The sequence below is a fragment of the Tachyglossus aculeatus genome, chromosome 3 (genome assembly GCF_015852505.1).
Source record: "Tachyglossus aculeatus isolate mTacAcu1 chromosome 3, mTacAcu1.pri, whole genome shotgun sequence".
Classification (NCBI taxonomy): domain Eukaryota; kingdom Metazoa; phylum Chordata; class Mammalia; order Monotremata; family Tachyglossidae; genus Tachyglossus; species Tachyglossus aculeatus.
The window spans coordinates 12,261,443-12,272,715 of record NC_052068.1 but is presented as its reverse complement, the minus strand read 5'-3'; positions in this window follow the sequence as shown (position 1 = coordinate 12,272,715).

The following is an 11,273-nucleotide window of genomic DNA, read 5'->3' as shown; positions in this document are numbered from 1 at the left end:
GTTGGGTAGGGACCACCATCTCTATATGTTGCCAATTTGTAGTTCCCAAGAGCTTAGTACAGTGCTCTGCACACAGTAAGCGCTCAATAAGTACGTTTGAATGAATGACTGAATGAATAAATAAATAGAATTATAGATATATTCATATATTCAGAAGTGATGAGGGGCTGGGGGAGAAAGGCCAGTGCTCTGTCTACTACATGACACTGTTTATTATGTGCAGTGTCATAGATGACACTGTTTATTATTGTTATTAGAGAAGCAGCGTGGCTCAGTGGAAAGAGCATGGGCTTGGGAGTCAGAGGTCATGGGTTCAAATCCCGGCTCCGCCAATTGTCAGCTGTGTGACTTTGGGCAAGTCATTTCACTTCTCTGGGCCTCAGTTGCCTCATCTGTAAAATGGGGATTAAGACCGTGAGCCCCCCACAGGACAACCTGATCACCTTGTAACCTCCCCAGTGCTTAGAACAGTGCTTTGCACATAGTGGCGCTTAATAAATGCCATTATTATTATTATGTGCAGAGGCCCTGTATTAAGCACTTGGGACCGTACAATACAAGAATCGGTAGACAAGTTCCCTGCCCACAAGGAGCTTGCATTCTGGAGCCTACAGGTTCACCCACCCTTCCCTGTTTTTGTCTGAGTCCACTTACATAGATCCATTTTACACTGCCTTTTTCAGAGCAAAACAGTACTTGTTCACAAATACGCGATTTATCAAGCACTTACTATGTGTCCAGCACTGGGTTGATATAATAGCATCAGGTTGGACCCAATCCCTGTCCCACCCAGGGCTCAGAGTCTGAGAGTTAGGACGAGTAGGCTTCATATCCCTATTTTCCCGAAGAGCAATCTGAAGCACAGAAAGGTTAAGTGATTTGTCCAAGGTCACCCAGTTGGGCCAGTGACAGAGTTGGACTGAGATCCAGTCTCTCAACTGGGAGGCTGTGTTGATTGCTGCTCCCCTCACTCAGAAAACCCCAACATTTTTTCGGGTATTTGTAAAGCACTGCCTAAGTGTCAGGCACTGTTGTAAGTGATGGGGTGGATACAAGGAAATCAGGTTGGACACAGTCCCTGTCCCACATTCATTCATTCAATCGTATTTATTGAGCCCTTACTGTGTGCAGAGCTCTGTACTAAGCGCTTAGGAAATACAAGTTGGCAACATATAGAGACGGTCCCTACCCAACAGCGGGCTCACAGTCTTAATCCCCATTTAACAGTTGAGGGAACTGAGTCCCAGAGAAGAGAAGTGATTTGTCCAAGGTCACACAGCACACAGGTGGCGGAGCAGGGATTAGAACCCAGGTCCTTCTGTCTCCCAAGCCCATGCTCCAGCCACAAGACCACGCTGCTCTGCATTAAAGAGAGCAAGCCTGTTCTCATTCCCACCCAGGGCCCCTTTGCCACTTACCAGTGAGTTGTCCTTTTCTGTTCCACATCTGAACCCCTAGAAACACTGAAGTGAAGCAGAGAAGGGTCCCAAACACACAGCAGATGGCCACAGGTGTGGCCAATCCCTTGCAGACAGTTGGAGGAGATGGCTTAGGGTCTGGTTGGGGGAGAGGGAAAAACCATCAAGGAGCGTCAAGAGGAGAGAAGTCTAATCAATCACTCAATCAAACACTGGAATTTTTTGAGCACTAACTATGTGCACAGCACTATACTAAGTGCTTATGTGAATATAACATAACTGAGTGGTCTAGAGAACTCGCAGCGGCTTCTGCTGTACCCCAGTCTCCAAGAAGACTGACTGACAGGAACATAACACTTCGGCTCTGTCGGAGTTCGAGTTGTTGAGCCTGAGTCGGGTCGTGGGCAGATGCTTGTAGGTGGAGTGTCTTTGTGTGGAGGGGGCTGTCTCGGGTTTGGGCCGAGAGGACAGGATGACCCACCTGCCTCAGTTACGGTGTGGCTGCACCAGTTCCATCTGAATAATAATGCAATTTATTATAATAGCATTTATTAAGCACTTACTATTTGCAAAGCACTGTTCTAAGCGCTGGGGAGTTACAAGGTGATCAGGTTGTCCCACGGGGGGCTCAAGTCTTAATCCCCACTCTACCCTCCCCTGCCCAATCTGGCAGAGCCTCCCCAGATGATACTAGGCACCCATGATGCCACTTTTTCGCAGGATTGTAAACTCTCTAGGGGCAGGGATCATGACCTATTGTGTATTTATCGTACTCTCACACAGTGATCCGCACACACAGGAAGTGCTCAGTAAAGCCGCAGCGTAGCTCAGTGGAAAGAGCACTGGCTTTAGAGTCAGAGGTCATGGGTTCAAATCCCTGCTCCGCCAACTGTCAGCTGTGTGACTTTGGGCAAGTCACTTCACTTCTCTGTGCCTCAGTTACCTCATCTGTAAAATGGGGATGAAGACTGTAAACCCCCTGTGGGACAACCTGATCACCTTGTAGCCTCCCCAGTGCTTAGAACAGTGCTTTGCACATAGTAAGCGCTCAATAAATGCCATCATTAGTATTATTATTAGTAGTAGTAAATATTACCAGTACTATTGACTGTGGGACAGCAGCACCCAGGGAAGAGTACTGATTCCATATGCAACATTTTGCAAATGCCCGCCCAAACCTGGGGGCTTCTTTGAGGGGACCCATGACCATAACAGATCCTCCAGAGCCTCGGTGTTCCCCTCCCTGGTCCAAAAACCACCCTATGCTGTTTATCTGGCAGCCGCTTGGTAAACCAGTTGATGACTGAACTGCCGGGGACCCGACCAGACGATCATCACTTTCCTAGTGCCCTGGAAGAGGAGTTCAGCCCTTAAACACGGAGCTCATCTGAGAGAGGGACAAACCTGTTTTAGGTGTTGAGGTTGGGCTTGGCCTCTGACCTGCAAGGATAAGAGAGGTGCTAAATAAGAGAAGGGGAAAATCTCCCGACAGGATCTTTCTTTGCCACCCAGTCCATTGTTCATGTGATCAAATTCCTAATGCACCCTGAGCCTCTTTTTGGGAAGCAGAGTCTTTGCTGCGTGCATTTCTTTCATAAGATGGGAAGCTACATGGAGAAGCAGCATAACCTAGTGGAAAGAGCATAAACCTCGAAGTCAGGAGACCTGGATTCTAATCCCAGCTCTGACACTTGCCTGCTGAATGGCCTAAGGTGAGTTACATAACTTCTTTGTGCCTCAATGTCCTCGTCTATTAATAGGGGATTACAGTCCTGTTCTCTCTCCTCCTTTGAATGTGGGACAGGGAGTGTGTCTGGCCTGATTATCTTTTATCTATCCCAGCAAGTACTACAGTGTTAAGCACATGGTAAGTGCTAAATAACTATCACGATTATTATTACTGTTATCAATGATAATCTCAGATAGTTTACAAGATAATAATAATAATGGCATTTATTAAGCACTTACTATGTGCAAATCACTGTTCTAAGCACTGGGGAGGTTAAAAGGTGATCAGGTTGTCCCACGGGGGGCTCACAGTCTTAATCCCCATTTTATAGATGAGGTAACTGAGGCACAGAGAAGTTAAGTGACTTGTCCAAAGTCACACAGCTGAAAATTGGCAGAGCCGGGATTTGAACCCATGACCTCTGACTCCAAAGCCCGAGCTCTTTCCACTGAGCCACACTGCTTCCCTAAGATGCTCTGACCCCTCCAATGGTCAAGGAGCCTTTCAGAATAATAATAATAATAATAATGGCATTTGTTAAGTACTTACTATGTGCCAGAAATGGTACTAAGCATGGGGAGGGACACAAGTAAATCGGGTTTGACACAGCCCCTGCCTCATGAGGAGCTAACAGTCTCAATCCCCATTTTACAGATGATACAACTGAGGAAGTGAAGTGACTTGTCCAAGTCGCGCAGCAGACAAGTGGTGGAGTCCGGATTTGAACCCATGGCCTTCTGATTCCCAAGCCCGGGCTCTATCCACTATGCCATGCTGCTTCCCAAGAAAGACATTGCATTTTTTCCTGCATTCAGCTCTAAAAGGGGCTCTGCCTTTCCGAAAATATCCCAAACTTCCACTACCCTGGTCCATCTGTTAAACACACCATCCCTTCCTCAGCACAGCTCATGATCTCTGGAACCACCGGAACAAAACCCCCAGCACTGACCAGAACAGTTGACAGCAGCATCTTCCTTGTGGTCACAGTCGGTGCGGCCCCAAGGGGCGGCCAGACAGTCCCAGAGAGAGGCCTCGCTGCCCTGGCACTGGACCTCATCCAACCAGATGGTGCCCATCCCCGGGCCGAAGGCCGCCTGTCCCGGGGCCGCCAGTGCCGCTCCACAGCCCAGCTGTCGGCACACGACGTGGGCATCTTCTAGGTCCCAGGAGTCATCACAGACCGTGCCCCAGGACCCGCCGTGCCACACCTCTATGCGTCCTGAGCAGCCGTCCTCGCCGCCCCGCACGCGCACCTTCTCCTGCGCTGGAAATGACACCCCTGTCCATCTCACCCACCCGCCGGGGGCAATGAGGGGGCAGGATGAGGAAAAAGAAAAGGGGGGAAGATAGAGAAACAGAGAGACTGGGAGAGGCAGGGAAAGAAAGAAGGAAATAGAAGAGATGGAAAAGTAGGGAGTTAAAGATGGAGAAGTGGAAGAAGGAGAGGAAAATGGAGAGGGAGAGAGGGAAGAGGCAGGGAGGGAAAGAAGGAAATAGAAGAGATGGAAAAGTAGAGAGTTAAAGTTGGAGAAGTGGAAGAAGGAGAGGAAAATGGAGAGGGAGAGAGGGAGGAGGCAGGGAGAGGAAGAAGGAAATAGAAGAAGTGGAAAAGCAGGGAGTTAAAGATGGAGAAGTTGAAGAAGAAGAGGAGAATGGAGAGGGAGAGAGGGAGGAGGCAGGGAGAGAAAGAAGGAAATGAAGGAAATGGAAAAGGCAGGAGAAAAGATGGAGAAGAAAAGGAAGAAGGAGAGAAAAATGGAGAAGAAGAAGGAGAAAGGGATAAGGCAGGGAGAGAAAGAAGGAAATGGAAAAGGAGAGGGAGAGGAACAGGGAGAAGAAAAGGAAAAGGAAGACGAAAAGGGAAAGGGGGGGGGGGGGGAATTGGAGTGAGAAGAGAGGCGAGAGGAGCCAGATACCTGTGCAGTTGTTGAAGACTGAGCATTTAAGGGTCTCTTCCGGCCCTTCATTTTTTTCATCTCTCTCTTCTGAGGAAATAAAAGGGAGAGGGATTACTGTAGCCAGTGATGCTGGATAGAAATACCAACTGCTACCATGTTGGATTATCAGAATGTCCTTTACCCCACTACTCCCGACCTGGTGAGTGTATCACTTAATATCACTTAATAAGTCCCATAAACACTTAATGCAGGGCTAGCACATTTTGAATCATTTTAGCACGGTACCATTAAACCTCACTGAGAAATTAAACATTAAGCTGAAAAATACTAAAGTGCATTGATACGTTCCCAAGAGACCAAACACTGACTAAACCGTGTTAAAATAACTGATGAAAAACACTATAAATATTGCTGCCTTATGAAATAGCACCATAAATGCGTACAAAAAAGTTAGTAGCTTTTATTTGTTGTTTTGAGATACAAATATATAGATATGTATATATATATATATATATATATATATATATATATATATATATATAATTTTCAAATATTAACCTTTGCATCCATTGAGCAATAAAGCATCCTCCATTAACACATTGGAGATCTGCCATTATCTATGATATATAATAATAACAGTAATAGTGGCATTTGTTAAGGGCTTACTATGTGCCAAGCACTGTTCTTAGTGCTGGGGTAGACACAAGGTAATCAGGTTGTCCCACATGGGGCTCACAGTCTTAATACCCATTTTACAGATGAGGTAATGGAAGCACGGAGAATAATAATAATAATAATGATGGCATTTGTTAAGAGCTTACTATGTGCAAAGCACTGTTCTAAGCCTTGGGGGGATACAAGGTAATCAGGTTGTCCCACGGAGGGCTCACAGTCTCAATCCCCATTTTACAGATGAGGGAACTGAGGACCAGAGAAGTTAATTGACCTGCCCAAAGTCACACAGCTGATCAGTGGCGGTGTCAGGATTAGAACTCATGACCTCTGACTCCCAAGCCTGTGCTCTTTCCACTGTGCCACGCGGCTTCCCCGATATATAGGTGTCATTTTCTCATCCTAAATAGAAAAGGGATTTAATCGCTTTATTCGAGTTTCCAAAATGTTTCCTAGAGATGAGCATAAACTAGGGTTGTCTCTGTCACGCAGAGGCAGCAGCAGTAGAGGTTATAACATCGGACGGAGTAAACCAGAGTTTACAGAGTTGTTTCAAAGCAAGAGAGCCTTGGAATTAAGAGTGGCATTGAAATTGGCTAGTGCTAACCCTGCCCACAAGCAGTTTTCACTCTCATGGTACATTTCAAATCAAGAGACTTAGTTGCCTGAAACGGGCCACATGGCTCCCAGGCCGGAGGCGATAGATCGACAAGGTCGTCACCTCGGCAACTGATCCAGGCTTCTTCCGTCCTGGGGCACGAGTGTGGATGCCAAGGTGCGGAGGGGCACTGCCACAGAGAGATGTGGTGCTTCTCCCGGCATTCGATGCGATCCACCCAGGTCAGCCTGGATTCTGCCTCCGTTTTCGGTGTCGGCAACACCTGTCCCCGGGCTCCACATTGCAGCTGTTTGCATATCACGGTGAGGGAGACATCCGTCAGGGAGTTATGGCACACGCTTCCCCACGTCCCGTTGTAGAAAACCTCCAGCCGCCCGGTACAGGCCCAGGAACCACCAGCGAGCCGCACGTCTGTGTACTCTGGGGAGAGAGGGACCGCTGAGAATCTGCGTTGGCTCAGGGGCCAAACCCGAAGCTTGAAGCAGTGGGGTCTAGTGGAAGGAATACAAGCCCGAGAGTCAGGAAATCTGAGTTCTAGTCCCACCTCTATCGTATTCATTCATTCATTCAATCGTATTTATTGAGTGAGTGCTTACTGTGTGCAGAGCACTGTACTAAGCGCTTGCAAAGTACAAGTCAGTAACATATAGAGACGGTCCCTACTGTGACCTTGAGCAAGCCACTTAATTTCTTTAGGCCTCAGTTTCCTCATCTGTAAAATAGGGTATAATAACTGTTCTCCCTCTCCCCTATATAGTGAGCCCCTAGTCCTCCGAGAGGCTTCCCCGATTAAATCTTCTTTTCCCCTGCTCACTCTCCCATCTGTGTGGTCTATTTTCTAGGATTTGTGACATTTGGATGTTTGATATTCACCCCTTAGGACACCAGCCCTAACCCCACAACGCTTCTGTACCCATCTTTAAATTATATATTATGAATTACTTATTTATGTATATTAATGTCTGTCTCTCCCTCTAGACTGTGAGGTCACTACAGACCGGGAACATCTGCTAGTTCTTCTGCCTTGCCCCTTACCAAGTACTTATTAGAGTGTTCTGCACATAGTAAGCGCTCAATAAACGCCACTGATTGAATGATTGTGTTGATTGGGTTGTATTGCTCTGTGGAACCAATGCCCCATTGACACCCATCCCCTCTTTTCTCGCACCACGTGGAGACGACCCCCGAGGGCCGCAGAACTTGCCCGAGCAGAGAACGCCGACGTCCTCCTTGTGTCGGCAGTCATGTTGGCCCCAGCCTGCGTAGGGGCACTGCCAGAGGCGAGACTCGTTCCCCGTGCAGCCCAGCTCGTCCAGCCAGATGGGCCCCGTCCTGGCCCCGTGCCCGGCGGAGGCAGGGGCCCCGAGGGCCACGCCACAGCTCAGTTGCCGGCAGACCACCTGGGCATCTGCCAAGTCCCAGGAGTCATTGCAGACCGTCCCCCAGCGCCCGTCGTGGAGCACCTCCACCCGCCCGGAGCAGCGCCCCGGGCCGCCCGCCAGACGCAGGCCTTCGCTCTCTGTGGGCACAGACCCAAGATACTCCTAGGCCTGGCTTTGGGGATCGAGCCAGGGAGGGGTAGGGAAGGTTGGGGCCGAGGTTGAGACCTCAGCAAGGAGAGGGGCCATTTCTGCGAGTAGGGCAATGGCCAACGTGGGACCGTTGTCAGGGGTGGGATATGACCTGGGGTGGGACTGGGGAGGGGGGGACGTAGTCAGGGGTGGGACGTGGGACCACTGTCTGGGGTGGTATATGACCTGGGGTGGGAATGGGGATGTGGGACATAGCCAGGGGTGGGACAATGGCCAAAGTGGGACCCTGGTCAGGTGAGGAACCGGGGGTGGGTCCATGGCTGGGCATGGAACCAGGGCTGGGACCACTGCCCGGGGTAGGGCAGGGCCCGGGAAGGAACTCACCAGAGCAGATGACGCCCACATCCCAGGCCGTCCCTGCAGGAGGTAGCGGAGGGGTGGAGACTTGGCACTGGGTCAGGCGGGTCTCATTCCCAGCACAGGTGACAGTGCTGAGCCCCACAGGGGTGGCCTCTGGGCCGCGGGCCGTCGGATCGAGGCTGTAGGCTCTCCGGGCCTCTCCGCAGCGCAGCTGTCGGCACACCACCCCGGCCTCCGCCAGGCCCCCAGGCCTCGGCCACGATCCGGCCCCAGGCGCCCCGCAGGAAGATCTCCACGCGGCCGTCACACCGGCTCTGCCCGCCCTGCAACCGCAGTGCCTCCGCCGACTCACCTGGGCTCGGGGATGAGAAAGCATGAAGACATTCCACAGCGCTCTAAGGGCAAGGAGTAACTCTGCGGGGAGTGGTGGGTTGGTTTCCCTGTGGGGGTTTACATGAACACGCGTGGCCAGTGGTGGAGTTTGGGGGCCAAAAGTGTAGCTGGGAACTAGTGGCTCAGCTGGGGTCCAGTGGTGGAGTTGTGGGTTACTGATCCAAAGCGGGAAAGGCACCCTCCTCCCCCTCTCCATCCCTCCCGCCTTACCTCCTTCCCTTCCCCACAGCGCCTGTATATATGTATATATGTTTGTACATATTCATTACTCTATTTATTTATTTATTTTACTTGTACATATTTATTCTACTTATTTTATTTTGTTAATATGTTTTGTTCTCTGTCTCCCTCTTCTAGACTGTGAGCCCACTGTTGGGTAGGGACCGTCTCTATGTGTTGCCAACTTGTACTTGCCAAGCGCTTAGTACAGTGCTCTGCACACAGTAAGCGCTCAATAAATATGATTGAATGAATGAATGAATGAGTAAAGAAATCAGGGCTGCAAAAAGGAGGCAAGGACACAGAGCTTCTGTGGACTTTCCCAGCCCTCACGAAACCACCACTGTTGGCTTACGCTATGCGGGACAGACTCTGTGACCGAGCCGATTATCTTGTATCAATCCCAGTGCATAGTACAGTGAATGGCACATAGTAAGCACTTACTACATACCACAATTATTCATATTATTATAATTTTATTCCACTGAGATTCCTGTTGGCTTGAGTCTGGCCAAAGGTGGTAAGGCCACATCCCCACAGCCCTTGTTTGTCGGATCCCATGAAACTAGCCCACGGGCAACCAGCCACTGGACGGAGTAGGCTGCCCCTGGTCCACGGGTCAATCCTCCCCCTGCCCCCAGCGTCCTCCCAGGCTGGCACTCACCAGAGCAGATGGCGTAGGCTACATGGTGGGGCGGGCAGGCGGCAGCCCCCAGGGCGCTCCGCGGGCAGTTCCACAGATGGGGCTCCGTCCCCGTGCAGTGAAAGGCATCGGTCAAGGCAGGGCCATCTTCCTCCCCGAAGGACATTGCCCCGCCGGGGGCAATGAGGGGGCAGGATGAGGAAAAAGAAAAGGGGGGAAGATAGAGAAACAGAGAGACTGGGAGAGGCAGGGAAAGAAAGAAGGAAATAGAAGAGATGGAAAAGTAGGGAGTTAAAGATGGAGAAGTGGAAGAAGGAGAGGAAAATGGAGAGGGAGAGAGGGAAGAGGCAGGGAGGGAAAGAAGGAAATAGAAGAGATGGAAAAGTAGAGAGTTAAAGTTGGAGAAGTGGAAGAAGGAGAGGAAAATGGAGAGGGAGAGAGGGAGGAGGCAGGGAGAGGAAGAAGGAAATAGAAGAAGTGGAAAAGCAGGGAGTTAAAGATGGAGAAGTTGAAGAAGAAGAGGAGAATGGAGAGGGAGAGAGGGAGGAGGCAGGGAGAGAAAGAAGGAAATGAAGGAAATGGAAAAGGCAGGAGAAAAGATGGAGAAGAAAAGGAAGAAGGAGAGAAAAATGGAGAAGAAGAAGGAGAAAGGGATAAGGCAGGGAGAGAAAGAAGGAAATGGAAAAGGAGAGGGAGAGGAACAGGGAGAAGAAAAGGAAAAGGAAGAAGAAAAGGGAAAGGGGGGGGGGGGGGAATTGGAGTGAGAAGAGAGGAGAGAGGAGCCAGATACCTGTGCAGTTGTTGAAGACTGAGCATTTAAGGGTCTCTTCCGGCCCTTCATTTTTTTCATCTCTCTCTTCTGAGGAAATAAAAGGGAGAGGGATTACTGTAGCCAGTGATGCTGGATAGAAATACCAACTGCTACCATGTTGGATTATCAGAATGTCCTTTACCCCACTACTCCCGACCTGGTGAGTGTATCACTTAATATCACTTAATAAGTCCCATAAACACTTAATGCAGGGCTAGCACATTTTGAATCATTTTAGCACGGTACCATTAAACCTCACTGAGAAATTAAACATTAAGCTGAAAAATACTAAAGTGCATTGATACGTTCCCAAGAGACCAAACACTGACTAAACCGTGTTAAAATAACTGATGAAAAACACTATAAATATTGCTGCCTTATGAAATAGCACCATAAATGCGTACAAAAAAGTTAGTAGCTTTTATTTGTTGTTTTGAGATACAAATATATAGATATGTATATATATATATATATATATATATATATATATATATATATATATATAATTTTCAAATATTAACCTTTGCATCCATTGAGCAATAAAGCATCCTCCATTAACACATTGGAGATCTGCCATTATCTATGATATATAATAATAACAGTAATAGTGGCATTTGTTAAGGGCTTACTATGTGCCAAGCACTGTTCTTAGTGCTGGGGTAGACACAAGGTAATCAGGTTGTCCCACATGGGGCTCACAGTCTTAATACCCATTTTACAGATGAGGTAATGGAAGCACGGAGAATAATAATAATAATAATGATGGCATTTGTTAAGAGCTTACTATGTGCAAAGCACTGTTCTAAGCCTTGGGGGGATACAAGGTAATCAGGTTGTCCCACGGAGGGCTCACAGTCTCAATCCCCATTTTACAGATGAGGGAACTGAGGACCAGAGAAGTTAATTGACCTGCCCAAAGTCACACAGCTGATCAGTGGCGGTGTCAGGATTAGAACTCATGACCTCTGACTCCCAAGCC